This window comes from Mesoplodon bidens (assembly GCF_964165515.1).
Source record: "Mesoplodon bidens genome assembly, chromosome: 10".
NCBI classification, from domain to species: Eukaryota; Metazoa; Chordata; class Mammalia; order Artiodactyla; family Ziphiidae; genus Mesoplodon; species Mesoplodon bidens.
In genome coordinates this window covers 52,839,424-52,865,119 of record NC_138172.1, presented here as the reverse complement: position 1 = coordinate 52,865,119, position 25,696 = coordinate 52,839,424, and the positions used below count along the sequence as shown (strand labels likewise).

The 25,696-nt window shown below is 41.2% G+C and overlaps 1 protein-coding gene across 1 annotated transcript in view; it reads left to right on the top strand.

The window, feature by feature from the left end:
• Positions 1–763: 763 nt before the first annotated feature.
• The window catches only part of CMTM8 (CKLF like MARVEL transmembrane domain containing 8), an 85,533-nt gene continuing 60,600 nt past the window's right edge, over positions 764–25,696 (top strand). The window contains exon 1 of the mRNA XM_081246984.1: positions 764–1,129. The gene's annotated coding sequence lies outside the window, so the exon portion shown is untranslated. The remainder of the gene's footprint in view (positions 1,130–25,696) is intronic.

The window sequence follows — 25,696 nt, the reverse complement described above, 5'->3', positions numbered from 1 at the left end:
GTGACTTCAAAATGAGTTATGTCATCCGTGTAATAATGTCAGATCGCCTTTCATTTACTTACTGTCATGAGCAAAGTTAGGGGAAGGACAAAATAGGGTTTCCCGAGAGCTGGAATCTAAATTATTCTATCCTGTTGAGTTCTTTTTAAAGAATAGTGAACATATTTTTTTCTGCTTCACAAAAACAGTACCTAGTCTTGGTAGAAAAATTATAAAAATGCAGGTAAGAAAAAAAAAACCCTTTAATTCTCACCCCCACGGTGTTTACTATCAGGCATGGTACCAACCCATGTCAGGGAGTGGGGAGGCTTTTCAAAAATTTTTGGTTATTGTAATGCCTGAGGTTTCTATTGGTGTTTAGTGCCCTGGGGGCCAGGGAGGCTAATGTCCTAAAGTGCCTGGGACAGTACCCAACCATGAAGAATTGCTTTGCCAGCTGCCAACAGCACCACCGTTGAGGAACTCTGGGTGAACCACTGTTTACCCCTTGGAGTAAACCATTCTAGAGTTTCTTAAGTGGTTGTATGTTACGTATCTGTATTTTTTAAAAAATGTAGTCACTTGTAAACTACTCCTTGTTTACTGCTGTGACCATCTGTGCTGGACATCTTCCATTTGTCACTTGGATGCACTCTCCACCCAGCTCTCCACCCTGCAGGCTGACTTGCACGGATCGTGTCCAGGGTCCCCTCTGATGTCCCACTGGATTCCGATGTCCTCCTGGCACCCGCAGGAGGCTGTAAGGTGGGAGGGGAGCAGGTTCCTGGGATTCCTCCCTGCTGGGGCTCAGCAGCCTGGCTGTGTCCCTCCGTGCTGGGCGGGCTGTCTGGCAGTCCTCTGCACTCGGCTGTTTTCCCTGGCTCTGCTGACTGGTCACTCCCAGCTGCTTCCTCTTGCCAGGCACTGCGTTATGGCTTGTGGTCTTCTGCACCCTGCTTTCTAAATAAGACCTTTATTAAACTCTGCTCAGATTACCCAATCTAAATGTGCCAGTTTCTGGGGAGACCTGATAAGTTACCTTTCCCCATCAGTGACTAATTTCTTCTGGCATTCTTTTTTTTTTTTTAATTTATTTATTTTTGGCTGATTGGGTCTTCGTTGCTGCGCCGCGGGCTTTCTTCTAGTTGTGGTGAGTGGGGGCTGCTCTTCGTTGTGGTGTGCGGGCTTCTTTTGTGGAGTATGGGTTGTAGGCGCGCGGGCTTCAGTAGTTGTGGCATGCGGGCTCAGTAGTTGTGGCGCACGGACTTAGTTGCTCTGCGGCATGTGGGATCTTCCTGGACCAGGGCTCGAACCCATGTCCCCTGCATTGGCAGGCGGATTCTTAACCACTGCGCCACCAGGGAAGCTCTCTTCTGACATTCTTTTTCTTTTTTAAAAAAATTAATTAATTTATTTATTTAGGGCTGTGTTGGGTCTTCGTTTCTGTGCGAGGGCTTTCTCTAGTTGTGGCAAGTGGGGGCCACCCTTCATCACGGTACGCGGGCCTCTCACTATCGCGGCCTCTCTTGTTGCGGAGCACAGGCTCCAGACGTGCAGGCTCAGTAGTTGTGGCTCACGGGCCTAGTTGCTCTGCGGCATGTGGGATCTTCCCAGACCAGGGCTCGAACCTGTGTCCCCTGCATTAGCAGGTAGATTCTCAACCACTGCGCCACCAGGGAAGCCCTTTTCTGGCATTCTTAAAGGCCACCTAGTATTCCATAAATATCCAGGTTCCTGCTGCTCAGTTTAGGTTTCTTTCTTTTCTGTAACAGTGTTGTAACAAACTTTCTTTAAGCTACATCTTTCTGTATGATCTTTAATGTTTTCTACAGATGAGTACTTAAGATTGAGTAACAGGGTATATGAATCTTCTTTAAAGTCAAATTTATAGAGGTATACAGTAAAATTTACCCTTTTTAGTGTAGAGTTCTATGAGTTTGGGCATAGCCGTGTTTAAAAAGCAGCTTTATTGAGATATCATTCACGAAAAGTTGATCTTTTAAAAGTGTACAATTTAGGGATTTTTAGGATATTCACATTTGTACAGCTTTCACTACTGATTTTAGAACATTTCTGTCACTGCAAAAAGAAACCTCTACCTGTTAGCAGTCACTCCTTGGTCTCCCCTGGCCTCAGCCCTTGGTAACCACTAATTTACTTTCTACCTCTATGGATTTGTCTATCCTGGTCATTTCTTTATAAATGGAATCCTATAATATGTGGCCCTTTCTGTCTGGCTTCTTTTACTTAGCATAATGTTTTCAAGGGTCATCCAGGCTGTAGTATGTCTCAGTACTTCATTCCTTTAGTTGCCAAATAATATTTCATTGTATTATATATATATATATATATATATATAACATTTTGTTTATTCATTCGTCAGTTGATGGACATTTGGGTTGTTTCCACATTTTGACTGTTATGAATATGCTACTGTGAACCTTCATGTACAAGTTTTTCTGTGGTCATAGTTTTCAGTTCTCTTGGGCATTTACCTAGGAAGGGATGGCTGGATCATATGGTAACTCTTTGTTTAATATTTCGAGGCACTGCTAGACTGCTTCCAAAATGGCTGCACTGATTTACAATCCCAACAGCAATATGAGTGTTCCAATTTCTCCACATCCTCACCAAGATTTTTTTTTTTTTGATTCTAATCATCCTACAAGGTATGAAGTGGTATCTCATAGTGGTTTTGGTTTGTATTTCCAAATACAAGCCCTTGAATTTTAGTATCATGTTGCCAATTTCTGCAAAAAGGGAGGCTGGGATTTTTTTTAACAAATTGTCCTTTTTTATATATATAAATTTTATTTATTTATTTATTTATTTTTGGCTGCATTGGGTCTTTGTTGCTGCGCGCAGGCTTTCTGTAGTGTGGTGAGTGGGGCTACTCTTTGTTGAGGTGCGTAGGCTTCTTATTGCGGTGGCTTCTCTTTTTGCGGAGCATGGACTCTAGGCGCAAGGGCTTCAGTAGTTGTGGCATGCAGACTCAGTAGTTGTGGCTCGTGGGCTCTAGAGCGCAGGCTCAGTAGCTGTGGCGCACGGGCTTAGTTGCTCCGCGGCATGTGGGAACTTCCCGGACCAGGGCTCAAACCTGTGTCCCCTGCATTGGCAGGCAGATTCTTAACCACTGCGCCACCAGGGAAGCCCTGGCAGCTGGGATTTTAATATGGATTGTGTTCAACCTGTAGATCAATTTGGGGAGTATTGCCGCCTTAAAAAAATTGTTTTCCAATTCATGAACATGGGATGTCTTTCCATTTATTTAGATCTTCTCTAATTTCTTTACCAATGTTTTACAGTCTTCTGCATACATGTCTTGCATTTCTTTTGTTAAATTTATTCCTAAGTATTTTATTCTTTTTGATGCTATTGAAGATGGAATTATTTTCTTAATTTCATTTTCAAATTGTTCATTGCTAGATCATAGAAATCCAACTGAGTTCTGTATCCTTGACCTTGTATCCTACAACTCTGCTGACCTCATTTATTAGTTCTAATAGTTTTGTGTGTGTTTGTGTGTGTGTAGGGGGTGGGGTGGGGTTGGCCTATGTGTTTTTAAGGCTTTTGATATTACTGCCAAGTTGTACAGAAAGGTTTAAACTGATTTGCATTCCCTCTAGTGGTGTTTCAGTGTTTGACAGGGTTTGTTTTTGCAAATGCTCAAACTTTTAATATTTGCCCATTTTCTTGGGGTGGGAGATGTTCAGATTAATAAAAACTGACTTGGCATAAACACCCACCAGGCAGACCATCAGCTAATATTCAGGGGAGCCCTGCACATGTGACAAAAAGCAAACTTTAAAAAAATTTTTATTGGAGTAGAGTTGATTTACAATGTTGTGTTAATTCCAGGTGTACAACAAAGTGATTCAGTTGTACATATCTCCACTCTTTTTTAGATTCTTTTCCCATATAGGTAGGTCATTAGAGAGTATTGAGTACAGTTGGCTGTGCTATACAGTAGGTCCTTATTAGTTATCCGTTTTATATATAGTAGTGTGTATATGTCAATCCCAAACTCCCAATTTATACCCTGCCCCAACCATAAGTTTGTTTTCTACATCTGTGACTCTATTTCTGTATTGTAAATAAGTTCATTTGTACTATTTTTTTAGATTCCACATATAAGTGATATCATATATTTGTCTTTATCTGACTTCACACAGAAAGCAAATGGTTTTTGTTTGTGTTCCTGTGATTATTAAAATTGAACATTTTAAATATGCTTATTAGCCATTTATTTTTTCTTTTAGTAACTACCTGTTGTTGTTTTTTTCCTTCACCCATTTAAAAAAATAGGGCTCTTTTTTTTTTTTTTTTTTTTTGGCCGGCTGCATGGCTTCTGGGATCTTAGTTTCCTGACCAGGGATTGAACCCGGCCCCTTGGCAGTGAAAGCGTGGAGTCCTAACTACTGGGTCACCAGGGAAATCCCGGGGCTCTTTCTTTCTTTAAAAAATGTTTTAGAGATATTAAAGGGAGCAAAGACGTTAATGAAAATTACCTCCCAGGAGGGAAATAAGATTGGTTTTGGGGATGTGTTTGAATAGGGATGTTTGCTTTTTAACTCCTTATCTTTTGTATGGTTTAAATTTTTTATAATGAGAATATATTTATACATTAATGTAATTACAGAAGCTTAAAGCAGTGTGTTCATTGTACAAATAAATTTAAAATCATGTATATATAGAGTGAAAACTGAATGTCTTTGGTCTCCTCTAACCTACCTCCTTCACTCCACATTTCTTTCTTTTTCTTTTTTTTGGCTGCGCCCTGTGGCGTGCAGGATCTTAGTTCCCTGACCAGGGATAGAATCCGGGCCCCCTGCAGTGGAAGCACAGAGTCCTAACCACTGGACTGCCAGGGAAGTCCCTACCATTCACATTTTTCTGTACACTTGTTCTGTACACTTGCAAATACACACGTAGTATAAAACAAATACACATGAATGATTGTATTATGTATTCTGCAATTTATTTTTCATTTAATAATATCTTGATATTTTTCCATATCGCTTTTTGTTGATTTATGTTTCCTGTGTATTATGGGTATTAATTTTCTTTAGTCATTTGTTATTAGTATCATTCATGACATTTTTCATCAAAATAAGTTTCTAATTTGCATGAAATCTAGAGTGTTACCTTTATTTAGCCTTGCGGGGTTTAGTTTGCTTAAACATGGCTTCCTTATCCCCAGGATTACACAGATATTTGAAGAAAATATAGTTTCTTTAAATGCTAAAAATATTTACCAGTGGGAGTTCTCTGGTGCTCCAGTGGTTAGGATTCAGTGCTTTCACTGCCATGGCCTGGGTTCAATCCCTGGTTGGGGAACTGAGATCCCGCACGCCGCACGGGGTGTATTTATTTATTGATAAATACAAATTATACAATAAATACATAAATTAAAAAAATAATTTTTAAAAAATTTGCCATCTAAAGCTGTAAGTTCTTTCTGTGTGGATACGAATGTAATCTCACTTTTTTCCCCCAAATGCATAGCTAGTTGTCTCACCATTAATCATATTATATTCCCACATATGTGTAACTATTTCTTGACCCTGTTCTATTTCTGAGTCATTTCCAAATTGACTATAGCTTTATCATGCATTTTAATATTCAGTAGGGTAAATCATACAAATTTTTCTCTTTCTTGCTGTGCTTGTATACTTACACTAACAGTTAGAGGTGATTTTTTTTTTTTTTTTTTTTAAGCTAATTGGACCTCTCACTGTTGTGGCCTCTCCCGTTGCGGAGCACAGGCTCCAGACGCGCAGGCTCAGCGGCCATGGCTCATGGGCCCAGCCGCTCTGCGGCACGTGGGATCTTCCCGGACCGGGGCACGAACCCGTGTCCCCTGCATCGGCAGGCGGACTCCCAACCACCGCGCCACCAGGGAAGCCCTAGAGGTGATTTTTAAAATCAGTGTTCCTTACATTCCACTACAACTTTGATTGAGATTGCATTAAATTTATAAATTAATTTGAAGAGATGTCCTTATAATATTGAATTTATCACCTAGGAATATTGTATCTCTCTATTTATTTAAGGTCATTTGATGCTCTTGAAGTTGTAAGTTTTATCCAGATGAGTCTTATGTACTTCTTACTATATTTGATAAATAGGATTTATAAAAAATGAATTGGATTTGGCAATTTCTGACTATTTGTGGTTTGTAAGAAAGCTGTTGATTATCTTGTTTTACTCTTGTGTGTAGCCATTTTATTTGAGTAATTAGTTCTAATAGTTTTATTATTTTATAAGTAAATTATAGTAATATCTGTGAAACAACGATGGTTTTCTTTTCCTTTTTATATTTATACTTTTTTTTCATTATTACATAGGTTAGGACTGCCAGTGTAATATTGAATGATTGGGATGAGATGGGTATCTTTGGCGGACTCATAACTTTAATTGCGGTGTTTCTAATGCTTTAATGATAATACAGGTTTTACTGTAGGTTCTGGTAGATATTCTTTATTGAAGTAAGGAAGGTAGGTTTAACTGTGTAACTATTTTAATCAGGAATGGTTGTTGAATTGGGGAGATAGGATTTGGTTGGGGGGTGGGGTGCCTTTTTATTAGGTGATCATATAGGTTTTTGTTTTTTTCTATTTGCTAATGGAGTGAATTGTATTAGGAAATCTAATGTTGAATCATTCTTGTACTCCTAGGATAATCTCTATTTAGTTATAAGGTATTCTTTTAATAAACTAGTGGATTTAAAATTTTTTTTTAGCTCTTGGATTTGATTTGTTAGTATCATATCTGAGGGTTTTGTGTCTATGTTCATATATAAGACCAGCCTTGTAGATCACTTTGCTGTGTTCTATTTTGTCTGATTTTAATACTGCCACTCACCCCAGCTTTTTTTGGCTAGCATTTATCTGATATGTTCTTGTCCCTTTTTAATTGAAGTGAGATTCACATAACATACCTCAGAGATATTGTGGTTCCAGACCACCACAATAAAGCAAATATCAAAATAAAGCTACTCACATGAATTCTTGGGTTTCCAAGTGCATATAAAAGTTATGTTTATACTATACTGTAAGCTATTATGTGTATAATAGCATTACATCTCAAAAAACAAATGTACATACCTTAACTAAAAATACCTTGTTGCTAAAAAATGTTAACCATCACCTGAGCCTTCAGTGAGTCCTAATCTTTTTGCTGGTGGAGGGTCTTGCCTGGATGTTGGTGCTGCAGACTGATCAGGGCGGTGGCTGCTGAAGGTTGGGGAGGCTGCGGCAGTTTCTTAAAACAAGACAGCAGTGAAGTTTGCCACATCAATTGACTCTTCCTTTTATGAATGATTTCTCTATACCATGCAGTGCTGTTTGACAGCATTTGACCCACAGTAGAACTTCTTTCAAAATTGGAGTCAATCCTCACAAACCCCGCCACTGCTTTATCAACTAAGTTTATGTAATATTCTAAATCCTCTGTTGTCATTTCAGCAATCGATTAAGTTCACCATCTTACATGGACTGGGTTCATGGTGCCCCAAAACAATTAAAATAGTATCATCAGAGATCACTGATCACAGATGACCATAACAAATGTAATAATAATGAAAAAGATTGGGACTTCCCTGTTGGTGCAGTGGTTAAGAATCTGCCTGCCAATGCAGGGGACACGGGTTCGAGCCCTGGTCCGGGAAGATCCCACATGCCATGGAGCAACTAAGCCCGTGTGCCACAACTACTGAGCCTGCGCTCTAGAGCCTGCGAGCCACAACTGCTGAGCCCACATGCTGCAACTACTGAAGCCTGCGTACCTACAGCCCATGCTCCGCAACAAGAGAATCCACCACAATGATAAGTCTGCGCACTGCAATGAAGAGTATCCCCCGCTCGCCACAGCTAGAAAAAAGCCCTTGTGCAGCAACAAAGACCCAACGCAGCCAAAAAAAAAAAAAAATTAATTAATTAATTTAAAAAAACAAACAGAAAAAACCCTACTTAACATAATGAAAAAGTTTGAAATATTGTGAGAATTAACAAATGTGACAGACACAAAGTGAGCAAATGCTATTAGAAAAATGGTGCCAATAAGACTTGTTTGATGCAGGGTTGCCCCAAGCCTTCAATTTGTAAAAAACACAATATCTTTGAAGTGCATTAAATCAAAGTGCAATGCAATGAGGTATGTCTATAAAATTAACTTTTAAAATGAACAATTGAGTGGCATTTAGTACATTCACAGTGTTGTGTGATCACTTCTATCTAGTTCTGGAACATTTTTATCTCCTCAAAGGAAACCCTACTTTTAATTTTCTTCCTTTTTGTCATCTGGTTATGCCTTCTGTATTGATCATATAACTAGATTTTAGTTCTATACTGAGTCTGAGAATTTGTCTTTCAATATGGAAATTTTTAACACATTCATATTTATTGTGATAACTTATTTAGAATTCTTGGTTTTCCTTATTTTTCCTCTAGTGATTGAAAATTATAAATTCCATTTCTATTTTGTTTGGAGTTACTTTTAAAAATCTACCCAAATTATTTATACATATTTTTCTAACTACCCAGAGAATTAAGATGTGTAACCACATTCCATTCAGGAGATAACACTTAACCTATTCCTCACCATGCACTTTGTGTTAGACAATTTTTTGTTTTTTTAATAACCTTTATTGAGATATAATTCATATACCATACAGTTTACCCACTTAAAGTGTACAACTCAGTGGCTTTTGGAATATTCACAGAATTGTGCAACCATCACCATAATCAATTTTAGAATATTTTCATCGTCCCAGAAAGAAACCCCATGCCCATTAGCAGTCATTCTCCATTTCCCCACAGCTCTCCCTATGCTATCACTAATTCTACATTCTGTCTCTATAAAATTTGCCTATTTTGGACATCTCATATAAATGGAATCCCACAATATGTGATCTTTTGTGACTCTCTTCTTTGACTTATCCTGATATTTTCAAGGTTCATCCATGTTGAAGCATGAATCAGTACTTCATTTCTTTTTATTGCTAAATATTATTTCATTGTATGGCTACATTTTATCTATCCATTCATGAGTTCATGGACATTTGGGTTGTTTTCACCTTTTAGCTATTGGTAATGCTGTTAAGAACATTTATGTACAAGTTTTTGTGTAGACATATATTTTCGTTTCTCTTGGATGTATTCCTAGGAGTGGAATTGCTGGATTGTGTGATAACTTTATATTTAACTGTACGAGGAACTGCCAGACTGGTTTCCAAAGTGAATGCACCATTTTAAAATCCCTGGGCTACTTTAAAAAAAAATGATTTCTTAGGAATAATTACTTGCCAGTTGTCTGAAGCTTTCCACCCATATTGCCAAACAACTATTTTGACAACTACAGGTTTAATTTTTTTCATGCTGTTTTTTGTGTTATTTGCTTTCTTGGTTTATTTTTCACTTTTGAAGTACCTCCTTGAGCAATTCTTTTAGCAAGGGTTTGAAGGTGTTGAATTTTTTGAATCCTTGCACATCTAATAACATCTTTCTTTTACCTTTATACTTGAATAATTTGATTGGTATAAAATTGTAGGTCTTAAAATTTCTTTTCATTAATTATTTGAAGATGTTGCTTCATTGTCTTCTAGCATCTGGTGGTGTTAATAAGAGACCTGATGGTCTGGTAGTCCCTGGACAGGCCTGTAAGGTTCAGTCCCCCCAACCCCCCTTGGTTTCATGATTGCCATTCCCACAGATTTAGTTGCAGTACAACATTACATGAATGATGCCTTGCACATTAAATTACCTATGAGAATGCAGAAAGCTTGTGTTGATGGTGTAGCAAGAAATTGTAGGTGGAATGTTGTTACTATATCAGGGTGAAATGGCTCATGAAAGGCAGTTTTGCAACCATATGAGGTAATTATACTGGAGCATCAGGTTGATGTGGTTGGGAGTAAAAGATTGTTAAGCCTCCACCTGGAGTTTCCTGAGTCCTGGTGGGATCTGTGCCTGGGCAGGCTGAACGCCCTCATTCCAGCCTGGGAGAAATCAGGAAGACCTTGAAACCCCTTTCTCAGGACAGCTGTAGCCAGATGTTCCCTGCTGAGAACATGTCCTTTGCATCAGTTGCAGTAAACTGTGAGCTTTATAGTATTTAAGTCAAAGACTTGTTTTACTAGGCTTCAAACCCACTCTTCTGGGGGAATTAGGTTCTCACTTCCTTTTTTTTTTTTTTTAATTTCCCTTTAAGTAACCAAATTAAAAAAAAAAAATCTCCCTGAAAGCTTTTGGAATTTTCTCCCCTTCTTTAGAGATCATATGCTTTACCACTATGAATCCAGAAGGGCATTTTAAAATTCATCTTTCCCAGTACTCGTTGGGCCCTTTATAACTAATATTCAAATCTGTCTTCAGTGCAGGGAAATTCCTTGTATTTCCTGCATCTGTTTTTTTTCTGTTTTCTCTTTCAAAAAATAATCTTCATTCAAAAGACGTTCCAGAAGAGATTAAACTGTCTTCAATATCTCCTAACTTTTCTTTTATACTTTCCGTTTCTTTGTTCTTTTGCAGAGTCCCAGGACAATAACACTTCCAGCCCAAATTCAGGTGGTTTTCAGTTGAGTATGTTCTGCTCTTCAGCCCAACTCCTGAATTTTTATTTTGGCTTTGATAGTTTTAATTCCCAACATTTTGTCATTCTTTTACTTTGTAGTCTGATTGCTTTTTTACTGAATCACTTTAAGACTCTTGGGTATACAGTTGACCCTTGAACAACACAGGTTTGAATTGTCTGGTTCCATTTACAGGTGGGTTATTTTCAATAGCAAATACTGCAGTATCACATGATCCGAGGTTGGCTGACTATAAGTTATACTCAGATTTTCAACCGCAGAGGGTCAGAGGTGGTCCTAACCCCTGTGTTGTTCAGAGGTCAATCATATTTAAGCTTTTCTTAGTTTACAAAGAGACCACTTCTGCTTGTTGAGTCTGTTGCTTCTATACGGCTGTTTTCCTCAATCATTTGGTGATTCATGATTGTCGATTTGTAATTGTAGATGAGATGGTTGGAGACTGTTTGCTCAGCTTAAGTGAGAATCCCTGTGCCCCCAGCAGCAAATGCAGGTTTTCACCACATGACCTGCATCTAGTGTCTTTTTCTCAGAGGAAAGGAATTATTAATGGGGTAGGAGGGGCATTGGCAGTGTGGCTGCTCAGGCTTTGCTATGAGATGTGCACATAGCTTGTTGAAGCATCTGGAAGTCTTGAAGCTTTATCTTGGAGACTGTTTCCAGAAGTAACTGCTAGAGGGGATGTGGAGAGAATGATTGACAGCTCTCTAAGTCTTTAAATTTAGTCCTTATCAGATTACTCTTGGATCATTCCTTTTCCCGCTTCTGCTGTTACCTTTAATCTTTGAATTTTTCTGAGCGTCTGCTTGGAAATTCCCCTTTTTGATGGTCCTCTGTTTTCCTCTCCAGGGCTGAAGACTGGAAACCCCATTGCTTATCCTTAGTTTGTTCCCACATGCCTCCCAGGAATCCCTCATGGCTATAGATAGTTGCTGTTGCTCTTTGCAGCTTCTCAGCACTACTGTGTATTTTAAAATTATTTGCATGTGTGTGGTGTTTTTTGTTATTGGTCATTTCAGTGGAATTTGGGAAGGATGGAGAGAGAAACATACAGGTCTAGTCAGCTGCCTTGAGAGAGAAGTTCTGCTATTTTGTTATTCACGTAAAGGCATTTTTTATGGATATAAAGAGTATTGACCTTCTTTCTGTGTTGCAGACATTTTTTCTAGCTTTTCATGCCTTGACTTTATTTACACAGTGTAAAGCTTATCTTTAAGTTTAATCAGTCATGTTTTTTCCTTATGTCTGGTTCATTAGAAAATTCTACTTCTCTAACAAAACTGAATATAATTAATTATACATTAATTTTTAACCTGTGTTTTTCTTATAGTACTTTTTAATGTTTAATCTTAATTATTTTAGCTGAAGGTAGAAAGTTGGGCTCTAACTTTGCTTTTAGACATCTTCTCAGTCGTCCCAACATGATATAATGATAATCTATATATCTATTTTTCATTCAGTAATCTGGGTTGCTCTCTTTATTTCATTTATTTGGTTCTTGTATCGACTTGGGCTCAATTCTGTACTTTCTAGTCTATTCCACTCTTTGTTCCCAAGTTTTAAAATCTCATTCTAGGATACATTTTACCATATGATAACATAAACCACCCCAGCCATAAATTTTAGAATTTTCTAAAAAGTCATTCACTGCTGTGTCCCCTCTCCTCTGTAAAATTATCTTGGCTTTTGATTGGGTTATTATGTAATACATAGATTAGTGTTTGGAAAAGGGATTTATACTACTTTATAGTTCCTAAGAAGAAGACTCATCAGCTGTTCCCTTGTCTTCTGTTACATCTTCTTATTGATTCTTAAGCTCTTCAAGGTCTTTTCCAGTCTATAATGCTGTGAGTTTTACAGTGTAAATTAATAATGCGTATCTTATTTATTCAGTCATCAAATATGTGTTGAATAGTTATTGTGTTCCAGAACCTTTGTCTAACGTTTAGAATATAGTGGTATAGCACCTTTCTATTTTTATTTAAAGGAATGATCAATGATAGGATGTAAGACATGAAAAGAAAAATATGCTTAGGATGATATCGAAGGGTAGTTTTTAAAAAATCCTCAAATTTTCAAATTTGAGCAGAAACTCAAGAGGCATTTATTCCTTGCTGGCCTTTGATCTTTTATTCATCTCAAGGACTTATATCTGAAATTTAACACATGCAGAATACAATTTGTTTCCTTTTTTTGCTAAGATTTATGGCTAGAGTTATTCCCAGGAAGGTAGTAGTACTTTTCCTTAGATGAGCATTTTACCATTCATTTTCATTTAAAAGTAAATGAATTTCCATGTTTATTATCTCACTTGATATGAAGCCAGCCCCAGGTTTTGGGGAATCCCTTCTTTCATTCCCATTTCTAGTTGAGCCATGATTTGAGGAAGCAGTTCTCAAATTATATGTGAATGAGTCAGCCACACTTTTGTGGGGTGCAAGGGGAAACAGTTCCATTGGTTGCTTCTACCTCTCCCATACGTACCCATGAGATTCATGGTAACCAGCCCAGTGGAATCTCCCTTCCACGGGAACGTACTATATCCACTGTCTCGGTCAAGGTTCAGTTGCAGACGACAGCATCCACTTTAGCTAGTGGGAGCATCAGGAGACTTATTATTATAAATCACTAGATGGCTTCCAAAATTTTTGGTAGAGCTGGGGGAGCAGGCTCTAGGCTGAGCTTCCAGCAACACTTCCCAGTATAACACCACAGAACTGGCCTATCCTAGGAAGGCAAGGAAGCAGGATCTCCTCATTGCTGCTGGATCTTGGACCTCCATTGTGACACACGGCCCCACATGCCCCCTGACTTATCTGTCAACACTCTGAAGCTAGGGATGGGACACTGGGATTTCAGTTACCGCTGCCACAAAAAAACAAACGCTGCCTTGGCTGAGTCTGCCAGTGGGAATGCAGAAGCTGCTGAAGCCTGTCTTCTGGCCTCACGATGTTGTCTTTGGCTTCTAAATCCTGCATGGGTGTGTCTGCCAGAGCTCCATCATGTGTTGGACCTGAGCTGTGGCGGTCTGGCTTTCCAGCGTCTCGTGAGAGTGAGCAACGCTGTGAGGGGAGGGGAGTGGAGCTGAGTGGCTCCATGTGCAGTGCTTGCTACGGCCACCTTCATTGGATTCTACCCAGGTCACTGTGTTGGAGGTGGAAGACCTCCTGTGATTTGTCACACTTCTAGAACATTCTAAGGACTTGCCCTTTTTCCATTTAGATGTGCATTTTCTTTTCTTTTTTTTCTTTTTTTGGACATGCGGCTTGCGGGATCTTTGTTCCCCGACCAGGGATTGAACCTGTCAGTTCCGCCAGAGAATTCCCTCTAGATGTGCGTTTGATTTCTAGCTCTGTGACCTTGCATGACCAACCTAAGATTTCTTGAACTTCCATTTATAATAATGAGAAGGGTGATGATGACTTCACAGGTTAGCAGATGAAGTGAGCTAAAATATATGTAAGCCCTGTCTCAGAGGGAAATATTAGTTTATTTCTTGGGTAAATGTAGGTTCATTTCTTCCCTCAGTAGGTCCAGACTCTGTAGATTAACCCGCCTCGAACAGGGCTGCATTTGGAATGAGTGGCCAAATCTTAGTTTCTTGTGAGTTCTCATGCACCCAGCAATGAGCATGAATATAGAATTTAGCCTCTGTGTGGTGTGTAGTGGGGTTAGGGTTAGGATTAGAATTTTAACTAAAGAAAGCTTAAAAGTTACATTGAGAAACACAAAGACCTGCTTATTTTAACTTTTCAATACGATTAGTTCATTTAGACTGTGAAAAATTAGTAGAGTGATCTAGCCACAGTTATGAGTGATGCCAGGTTTGTAGATGCAGTGGAAAGATTTCATCTATTTGTGTTCCTGTGTAGACTTTACTCAGAGAAGGTCTAAAAAGCCACGGGGTGGGTCCGTTTTCCAAGGGTCTGAGTTTAATGCAGTGTTTTGGAAAACATGCAAGGCATTGACCTTGCTTCTTATCTTGCCTCCCCCTTTCCTTCATCTATCCCAAATCTAATTATCAGAAGTGCCACTTTCTGGGGGAAAAATAATTCAGAGGAGAAAGACATGTTTATCATTGATTTATAACCTGCCTTGTTTCCAGAAAGGACTTGAGGCAGGACAAAAATCTTTGAATTGAAGTTTTTAAAGGATGCAACAAGAAATCTACATCAGTCATTGATTGGCAGGCATCAAAGATCACTTTAGAAGAAGAAACACTTTATCTGAAGCACTAAACTTTGAACAGACTTGAAGGAACATTCTTTTTTTTTTTTTTTTTTGCAGTACATGGGCCTCTCACTGTTGTGGCCTCTCCCGTTGCGGAGCACAGGCTCCGGACGCGCAGGCTCAGCGGCCATGGCTCACGGGCCCAGCCGCTCCGCGGCATGTGGGATCCTCCCGGACCGGGGCACGAACCCGTGTCCCCTGCATCGGCAGGCGGACTCTCAACCACTGCGCCACCAGGGTAGCCCCTGAAGGAACATTCTTGAATAAGATTCTTGGAGGCACAAAGCCACTGTGTTGCCCGACACCGTGTGCGGCCGTCAAGGGGAGAAAGTATGGAAGATTTGTCAGCCAGTCTTCCTTCAGCTTTAGGTTTACTTTCGGGGGAACAAAGTCTGTGTGCTTTGAGGCCCTGCCTTTCTCCGGATTTCACAGGCCCAGAAGTTTCTTTAGAGATGGATGTTTGAGGAGATCTAAAATAGCTGTATTTAATATTCTCCTAGCTTATAGTTTGGAAGTCATGGCTAAGGTTCCTTTAACTGTGACATGAATCTTGAGCGGTTTTCCTTTTCATTCACATTTCAAATCATGAGCTGATGTTCACACTGCCCTGGGAGGCGAATGTTGGATTTTTTTAACTTCCCTTTATGTGATTAGGTTGATTTAGTGACAGGTGCAAGACCAGCGATCAGGTTAACTAGGCCACTCGTTAAGATCAGGCTGGCTTAGCTGCCAGCTGTGGAACGAAGCTCGGGTGGGAGTTGGCCCTCACATTTCCCAGCTCCTGAGGCACTTAAAAAAGGTGGAGCAACAGTCTTTTCATGGCTGACATATAATTAAGAAGTGGGGAGGTGTGTCCTCTGCAGACTTTATGATGCCCCCAGAACTAAGATTCCTTCAAACTTTTGTGTGAAATAACATACATCACTAAACCCATATATAATTTAAAGAATAATAAAACAAGTAATCATATGCTACCCACTCAGTTTAAGAAATAGAACATGACCTTATCTTAGAGGCCCCTGGTGTGCCCTGCCCACTTCCCCAGAGGTAACCCACTGTCCTGGCTTTGTATTCTGTAAAGTTCATGGTCCGGCCATTCTTTAGCCTTGACTTATTTTGACCGTTAACAGAATATGGTATCACGTGATATTTTCTTCTACGACTTGCTACTTTCATTCATCACTCGGCATCTTCCACGTTGCTACATGTGTATTCACTCGCTTTCCAAGTTGTAGTCCATTATATCAATGTACTGTCACCTGCCTCTTCTGTGTTGATGGCTGCCTGGACTGCCATGTTTTAGATGGATTAAATTCTCTTTTTTGTGTTTCTCTTTTTTTTTTCCTTTCTCCTATTTGTTTGGAAGTTATGCTCTGTCCGTTAGTTAGGTAGATTCTCTACCTATTGTAACAAGCAGGCTTAGTCTGTCATCCAGGTTAAAATGAATCCGTAGTTTTCCCTTGCTCTTACACAGAAACAGAGACCTTGGAACTCTAGCTCAGATGACGTCCCTCACAGTTTAAAATATGGTCTAGCCATTTAGTTCTGTCCTCTTCTCTACCTACAAGATAGGCATGACACTTGTATACAGTCAACAATTTAGTTTTATCCACAGCCCACATGGTTGCCTGACATCTTTGCTCACTGTTCCTTCTTCCATCTCAGACCTCCCATCTGTTTTTGTTTTTCTGAAAATCTTTTTCTTCCTCATTCTTGAAAGATTATTAGGCCAAATTCCAAACTGACGGTCATTTTTGTCTCAGTTCATTGAAGGTATTGTTATTTTGTCTTATTGGTTTCCATGGTTGCTGTCAGAGTTGGCAGTCAAAGCGTAATTCATCATTCCTTTTTTTAAAAAATGTATTTATTTATTTATTTATTTTTGGCTGCATTGGGTCTTCGTTGCTGCGTGCGGGCTTTTCTCTAGTTGCGGCGGGCAGGGACTACTCTTTGTTGTGGTGTGCAAGCTTCTCATTGCGGTGGCTTCTTTTGTTGCGGAGCACAGGATCTAGGCATGCGGGCTTCAGTAGTTGTGGCACGTGGGCTCAGTAGTTGTGGCTCGTGAGCTCTAGAGCGCAGGCTCAGTAGCTGTGGTGCACGCACTTAGTTGCTCCGTGGCATGTGGGATCTTCCCGGACCAGGGCTCAAACCCATGTTCCCTGCATTGGCAGGCGGATTCTTAACCTCTGCGCCACCAGGGAAGTCCCCATCATTCCTTTTTAAATGAACTGTTTTTGCTTTTAAAATTGTCTTTGTATGTACAGCAATCTCATTATAATAGGTCAAGCTGAGGATTTCTTTTTATATATCCTTGGGTTTAATTGGGATTCTTGAATCCAGTGATTGATCTTTCAACAATATTGGAAAACCCTCAGCCATTATCTATTGAAATGTTGAAAGTATTACCTTTGTCATTTTATTTCATCTCCTTCTGAAACTCTAACTAAATATGTGTTAGATCCTCAGACTCTATCTGCCATGTCTTTTATTTATTTATTTATTTTTTCTGGCCACACTGCGAGGCTTGTGGGATTTTAGTTCCCTGACCAGGGATTGAACTCAGGCCCATGGCAGTGAGAGTGCCGAGTCCTAACCCAGGACCACCAGGGAATTCCCTGCCGTGTCTTTTAAATTGATAATTTCCAACTCTGTGTTCTGATATACATATGTATCAATGTTATTGCTATATCTTCCATTTTAATAATTCTTTCTTTAATTTATATACTCAAATTTTAATTTCAATTCTCTTACGTTTCTAGAAATTCTTCACCTTTTTCCTATCTACTATGCCTATCACAATCTTCACAGACCCAGACCCAACCCAAAGGAGAGACTGCATATGGCTCTAAATTGAAAGGCAGATTTTCCCCCTCTACCATTGCCAAGGGTATTGGTGAAATGGCTCAGAACCTCAGTATCCCTGTAGGTGGAGCCTAAAGGTCTCCTGCCAGTGTTCTCTTGGTCTCCTGCCTCCTCCCCCATCTCCCCTGCCCTTTGTTGTTGCCCGTCTCCCGTGTCCATAAGAAGCCCACCAGCCCAAGTGCTGGGTTAGTTTTGGGCACTGACCAGTGATGGGGGCTGGAGCTTGGCCAGTGCAAGCTGACCTCTGCCTCCATTCTAGTGTTCTTGTGTCACCCTTCCCTCCTGGCTTACTCGCCCTCCTCACCTCCAAATCCATCTGCCTCTGTTATGCATCTTAATCCGGTGAGGGCGCCACAGAACAAGGGTTCTGCAGCAGGCTAGGAACCAGCTCCCTAGAGGGCAGATGGCACTATAAATAGGAACTACTTCTTCTATAACGTGATTGGTTTTGTTTTGTTCATTGTGCTCCTTGAGCAACAGTAATGCCCTGGTATTTCTCCTGTCGTTACATCGGCTCGCGAGGATGTCACGTGGTCTGCACCTGTCTGAGCACCTTGATGGGCGTCATCACCTCTGAGCAGTGAGAGGAGTTGCCTCTGGTTAACCGTGGACCTTTGTGTGGGTGATTCCCCTGCGTTCCTGGGCAGAAGGAGGGCTCAACTGAAGTTGCGTCACCAGGAGATTACTTTTTAGAAGGATCCCTTGGGGCCCTGCCCGGCGCCGATGCCACTCAGTTGGTGGATGAGCAGTGGATGTCATACCTTCTAGGTCTTCTGCCACCTCCCACTCCTTCTCCAGGGAGCTGTCTGTCTGGGTGAACCTGTTCAGTGAGGCTCCCCGCCCTTCCATAGGAAACTGAGGGATGCCTTTCTCACCACCTATTTTTTTTGCACAAATGGGTGACACCTCCAGACACTGCTGTCCATCCCTGTCTCATGAGAAATTCTTTAATCTTGAAAAGAAGCGGGAAGGGAGAGAAAGAAAAGGAAGCGTTCACCCTGGCAGAGGCCGCTGGTATCCAGGGAGGCCCTGCATGGTGGGCTGCAGGCAGGTCAGACCCCATGGCTGCTGCTGCTGCTCTCGGGCTTGGACAGCTGGTGCTCTGGAGGCGGAGTTGCCCTGAGGCCTGTACTGAGTGATAAGAGCTTGTACGAACTCTCTTGTGTGGCCCAAACATTCAGGACTCTGAATGTCTTGTCACTGTTGTCACCCTAAATTGTTATTTGTTCTAATGACAAGTCTTTGTTTCAGAGAAGCCCATGGAACAGAAATGAGCCTGGCCTGTATAGTGTTGAAAATCAGAATTCATTGCCAATATGTAAAAATTAGATATTTTAAGAAAATTTAGATTTCCCAGGACTTCCCTGGTGATCCAGTGGTTAGGACTCTGCGCTTCCACTGCAGGGGGCACGGGTTTGATCCCTGGTCGGGGCACTAAGATCCCGCATGCCACACAGCAGCATGGCCAAAAAAAGAAAGAAAGAAAGAAAGAAAAAAGGAAAAGAAAATCTAGATTTCCCTGTTCTCTTGGAAAATTGGATCAAGGCACAACCTGGGGCCTACAGTCCCTCATGGCAGTCATTCTCTGGAACCAAAAGGTGGCTGGCCTCTACCTGTAAGAGTACTGGTTAAATGCATGTTTGACTATTGTGACAAAGACCAAGATACGGAGCTTAAACCAGGCAGGAATGTGTTTTTCTTGCATTCAGCAGCCAAAAGGCTGGTTTCCCAGAGCAGATAGGATGGCTCCAAGGTGCCAGGGATCCAGCTGCTTCTGTCTTGTTTTCTCTCTGCCCTGAACAGTGGGTTCCTCTATGGTCCCAGATCCTACTTTGTTTCCCACCGTCATGTCTGCACCAGGCGCCAGTAGTAGGGCAAAGTGGAGGCTACACCCCTTCAAGACCCAACCTGGAAGTTGCATGTGTCATTTCTTCTCTGTTGGCCTGTCCTGTTGGTTTAGCCACATCTGGCTGCAGCTAAGGCTGGGGAAATGTGGTTTCTGTCTCTATGGCCGTGTGAATAATTAAAACCCATTTCTTCATAAAGAGAGAAGGTGAGAGTGGGTCCTGTTTTATGCCACTGCAGGCCCTGTGTTCACCTCGATGCAGCCCTCCACCCCGTCCAGATTGCTCACAACTGAGCCCAAGAGTCATAGCTGTTCATTGCCTTATACCTCACGGGTTTCACTCATTTTGTTACCTGCTTGGTCCCAGTAGACATTTGAGGTTGCTTGCTCAGCTGTACCCTGATCATCTCTTTCAACACACCTTCAGGCTTTTATACTTCCGCTACCTCTGTTTAGAGTTCCCTTCCCTCCCGTTCAGGCCTGGCAAACTCCTTCTCAGGATAACTCTGCCCCTTCTTTCCCAAGTTGAGTTCTCCCTGCTTTGTCCCATCCTAATACACAAACTGCTAATTCTACACGATACCTGTCACTTACCTTTATATCCTCGATGCCTGGCAAAGCACCTGGTGCATAACAGGGTAATGATCAGTACCATTTATTGAGTGTTTACTCAGAGAAAGACACTTTGTAGAACTTGTATAAACATTTTTAATGTACCACAATGAAATAGCGTGTTAATCGCGGCCTTTCTAGTTGTAGATGATGGAAACTTGACCGAAACTGACTTGAACAACAGCAGAAAGGAGAAGCATTTATTGGTTCATGTATCTGAGAAATGGAGGTATGGGTCTAGCTTCAGGTATGGCTGGAACCAGGAGCACAAATGATAGCAGAACTTAGTCTTTCTCCATCTCTTGGCCATGCTTTTTTCTGTGTAGACTTTGTTCTCAGGAAGGCTTTCTCTACATGATGACAAAGATGCCACCCACAGTTCAGTATTATTTTTATAGTTACTGATTCCAGGGAGAAAAAAAAGAACATGAATCTTTTTCTTCATAGTGGTAACCGAGTGCTGGAGGAGGTCTCGCATTGGCCTACCTTAAGTCGTATGGCCATTCCTGGTCCAGTCAGTATGGACAAGGAGATAGAACACACTGGCCACACCTGGGTCATCTGTCTACTTCTGGTACCAGGGGATGGAGTCATCCCCTCTCAAATTACATTGCAGAAAAGGTAGCTCTCCAAGGAGAGAGAAAACAGGCAAAAGCATGAGCCCACTATATCTGGAACTACCCTTATCCCATTTCACAGATGAGGCTAAAAGAAGTTATGGTGATGTGAGATCACAACCAGGAAGTGGCAGAAGTGGGATTCAAACCAGGTCTTTCTGACTCCAGATGGTGGGTGCTTAGTTCACTGCACCCAACTGTTTGGAGAGTGAATGACCCTGGAACTCCTGTCTTTGTTTGGGGAAAACTGAGGTTTGATGCCTTTATGTATGACTGTCAGAATATGGAATTATGTAGTATCCCCACCATGGGAGGATTTTGTGTAGAAGTACACATGTAGCTATAAGCTCTGCTTTCCCTGGAATACATCTGGTGGCTATACCTGAATACACTTTCCTTGGCTAGCAAAGAACTCATTTTACATTAATGGAAGTAGGAGGAGTCAGGTAGCTGGATTCTTCTCTTGGAACATTTTGGTTACTGTAGCACATGCATTCCCAACGGAGGCAATATTATCTGCAAGGGAGCGAAAACTTGTTCCCAGTGGGGGGAAACAAAAAAAAATCTTACTCTTTTCATGTATAAGTGCATATATATGTATAGTACACAAATAGATATATGGTTTAGCTGTGGTATTTTTAAAAATAGTTTTATTTAGGTATAATTTACATACCATAAAATTCACCTGTTTTGGGCTTCCCTGGTGGCACAGTGGTTGAGAGTCCGCCTGCCGATGTAGGGGACACAGGTTCGTGCCCCGGTCCGGGAAGATCCCACATGCTACGGAGTGGCTGGGCCCGTGAGCCATGGCTGCTGAGCCTGCACGTCCGGAGCCTGTGCTCCGCAACGGGAGAGGCCACAGCAGTGAGAGGCCCGCATACTGCAAAAAAAAAAAAAAAAAAATCACCTGTTTTTAAGAGTACAGTTCATTGTTTTTTAGTAAATTTACAGTTTTTCAAAAATTAAATATAGTTAATTTGCATTATTGTGTTAGTTTCAGGTATACAGTAACGTGATTCGTATACGTGTGTGTATATATATACACACACATACATGTATATTAGATTCTTTTCCATTATAGATTAAATATGGTATTTATGGTATTAAATATGGTCCCCTGTGCTGTACAGTAGGACCTTGTTGGTTATCTGTTTTGTGTATAGTATATACATATGTGTATATGTTAGTCCCAAACTCCTAATTTCTCCCTGCCCCCCATTTCCCCTTTGCTTACCATAAGTTTGTTTTCTATGTCTGTGAGTGATTTGTCTGTGGTATTAGAACTGCATGAGGAGACTCTGCTCTCATGGGACCCCTCTCGAAAACAACAGCAAATTTCTTCAAGATCATATACGCCTCCAGTTATCACACTTTTCTCTGTTCCTCTTTGCAGTAAAACTTTCTTGAGGATCTCGGTTCCCCGACCAGGAATCGAACCCAGGCCACGGCAGTGACAGTGCTGCATACTAACCACTAGACCACCAGGGAACTCTCTGCAGCAAAACTTCTTGAAAGACTTGTCTTTATTTCCTAATTCCTCTCATCCCATTTGCTCTTTTTAAAAACTGAATTATAATTGATATGCAGTATTATATTAACTTCAGGTGTACGCATAGTGATCACCACTGTAAGTCTAGTAACTATCTGTCACCATGCAAAGTTATTACATTATTATTGACTGTATTCCCTGTGCTGTACATTACATCCCTGTGACTTATTTATTTTATAACTGGAAGTTTATACTTCTTAATCCCCTTTGCCTATTTTGCCCGTTGCCTCTGGCAACCACCAGTTTGTTCTCTGTATCTGTGAGTCTTTTTCTGTTTTGTTTTGTACGTTCATTTGTTTTGCTTGTTATTCCACATATGAGTGAAATCATATGGCATTTGTATTTCTCTGTCTGACTTATTTCACTTAGCATAACGCCATCTAGATCCATCCATATTGTCACAAAGGGCAAGATTTCATTATTTTATTTTATTTTAATTTATTTTATTTTTTATAATTTTATTTATTTTATTTTATTATTTATTTTTGGCTGCATTGGGTCTTCATTGCTGCGCGTGGGCTTTCCTTACTTGCGGCGAGTAGGGGCTACTCTTCGTTGCAGTGCGCGGGCTTCTCATTGCAGTGGCTTCTGTTGTTGTGGATCCCGGGCTCTAGGTGCGCAGGCTTCAGTAGTTGTGGCATGCGGGCTCAGTAGTTGTGGCTCGCAGGCTCTAGAGCACAGGCTCAGTAGTTGTGGCTCACGGGCTTAGTTGCTACACGGCATGTGGGATCTTCCCGGACCAGGGCTCAAACCCGTGTCCCCTGCATTGGCAGGCAGATTCTTAACCACTGTGTCACCAGGGAAGCCCTATTTTATTTTATTTTATTTTATTTTAAATTTAATTTAATTTATCGCCATGCTGCGCGGCTTGTGGGATCTCAGTTCCCAGACCAGGGGTTGAACCTGGGCCATGGCAGTGAAAGCGCCGAATCCTAACCACTAGGCCACTAGGGAACTCCCAAGATTTCATTCTTTGTATGGCTAATACTCCACTGTATATGTGTGTATATATGTATATAGACACCACATTTTCTTTATCCATTCATCTGTTGATGGACACTTAGGTTGCTTCCATATGTTGGCTATTTTTAAAAAAATCTATCTATCTATCTATCTATTTATTTATGGCTGTGTTGGGTCTTTGTTGCTGCTCACGGACTTCCTCTAGTTGCAGAGAGTGTGGGCTACTCTTCACTGCAGTGCACGGGCTTCTTATTGCAGTGGCTTCTCTTGTTGCAGAGCACGGGCTCTAGGTGCACAGGCTCAGTAGTTGTGGCACATGGGCTTAGTTGCTCCGCGGCATGTGGGATCTTCCTGGGCCAGGGATCGAACCCATGTCCTCTGCATTGGCAGGTGGATTCTTAACCACTGTGCCATCAGTGAAGTCCCTATATGTTGGCTATTGTAAATAATGCTGCAATGAACGTAGGGGTATATATATCTTTTCTAATTAGTGTTTTTATTTTTCTTTGCTTAAATACCCAGAATTTGAATGCTGGACCATGTGGTAACTCTATTTTTAATTTTTTGGGGAACCTCCATACTCTTTTCCACAGTAGCTGCACCAATTTACATTCCCACCAACAGTGCACAAGTGTTCTTTTTTCTCCATATCCTGGCCAACACTTGTTATTTCTTGTCTTTTTGATGCTGGCCATTCTGACAAGTGTGAGGTGATATCTCATTGTGGTTTTGATTTGCATTTCCCTGATGATTAGTGATGTTGAGCATCTTTTCCTGTACCTATTGGTATTCCATATGTCCTCTTTGCAAAAATGTCTATTCAGGTCTTAGCTCATTTTTTAAATTGGTTGTTTGTTTTTTTGATGTTCAGTTGTATGAGTTCTTTGTATATTTTGGGTATCAACCCCTTACTGGATACATCATTTGTAAATACCTTCTCCCATTCAGTAGATTGCCTTTCCATTTTGTTGGTGGTTTCCTGTACTGTGCAAAAGCTTTTTAGTTCAGTTTAGACACCCCCCCTTTTTTTTTTGTATTTTTGCTTTTGTTGTCCTTGCCTGAGGAGACATATCCAAAAAGATATTGCTAAGACTGATGTCAAAGAGCTTTATTGAGAGTTATCATAAATGGATGTTGAATTTTGTCAAATTCTTTTTCTGCATCTACTGAGATGATTTTTATCCTTCGTTATAATGTGGTATATCATGTTGATTGATTTGCAGATGTTAAACCATCCTTGCATCCCTGAAATGAATCCTACTAGATCATGGTGTATGATCCCTTTCGCGTATTCTTGAATTTGGTTTGCTAATATTTTATTGAGGATTTTTTGCATCTGTGTTCATCAGGGATCTTGGCCTGTACTTTTCTCATCCCATTCACTCTTTTTTTTTTTTTTTTTTGCGGTAGGCGGGCCTCTCACTGTTGTGGCCTCTCCCCTTGCAGAGCACAGGCTCCAGACGCGCAGGCTCAGCAGCCATGGCTCACGGGCCTAGCCGCTCTGCGGCATGTGGGATCTTCCCAGACCAGGGCACGAACCCGTGTCCCCTGCATCGGCAGGCGGACTCTCAACCACTGCGCCACCAGGGAAGCCCCCCATTCACTCTTGAACCCACTCCAGTCAACCTGTCACTACCCCACCCAGCCAGCTCTGGTCACCACTGGCATCCACTTTGCCAAACCCAACAGTAAACTTTCAGTCCTCATCTTACTGAAGCTGTGTAATACATTGACACAGTTGACCACTCCTTTTTTCTTTAAATACCTTCTTTTCTTGGATTTGGGGTTATTGTCCTAAATTCATTCTCTTTTATCTCCTTGGATGTCCTCCTCATCTTCTTTCCTGGTACCTCCTCATCTCCCCAACTCTAAACATGGGAGTGTGGGGACTCAGGCCTTACAACATTTTTCTTGTCTGTCTGCACTTATTGATCTCCAGAATCATGCTTTAAACGCTCTCTCTCAGTGTCTGTGACTCCCACTTCCTTTTTTAATTTTTTTGGCCGCACCACGTGGCATGCAGGATCTTAGTTCCCTGACCAGGGATCGAACCCTGTGCCCCCTGCAGTGGAAGCGCAGATTCTTAACCACTGTACCGCCAGGGAAGTCCCTATGATTCCCAATTTCTATCTCCAGCTTGGACCTCTCCCCTGAATCTTCCCTGAATCCCAGATTTGTATAGGTCTCTTCTTGTATGTTTCATTGGCAACTCAATTTTCGGGAAATATGGGGGTCAGAGAAACATGTTAAAAGAACTCACAAGAATGCAGTTAGTGGGGGCTTCCCTGGTGGCGCAGTGGTTAAGAATCTGTCTGCCAGTGCAGGGGACATGGGTTCGATCCTTGGTCCGGGAAGATCCCACATGCCGTGGAGCAACTAAGCCCGTCTGCCGCAACTACTGAGCCTGTGCTCTAGAACCCGCGAGCCACAACTACTGAAGCCCGCATGCC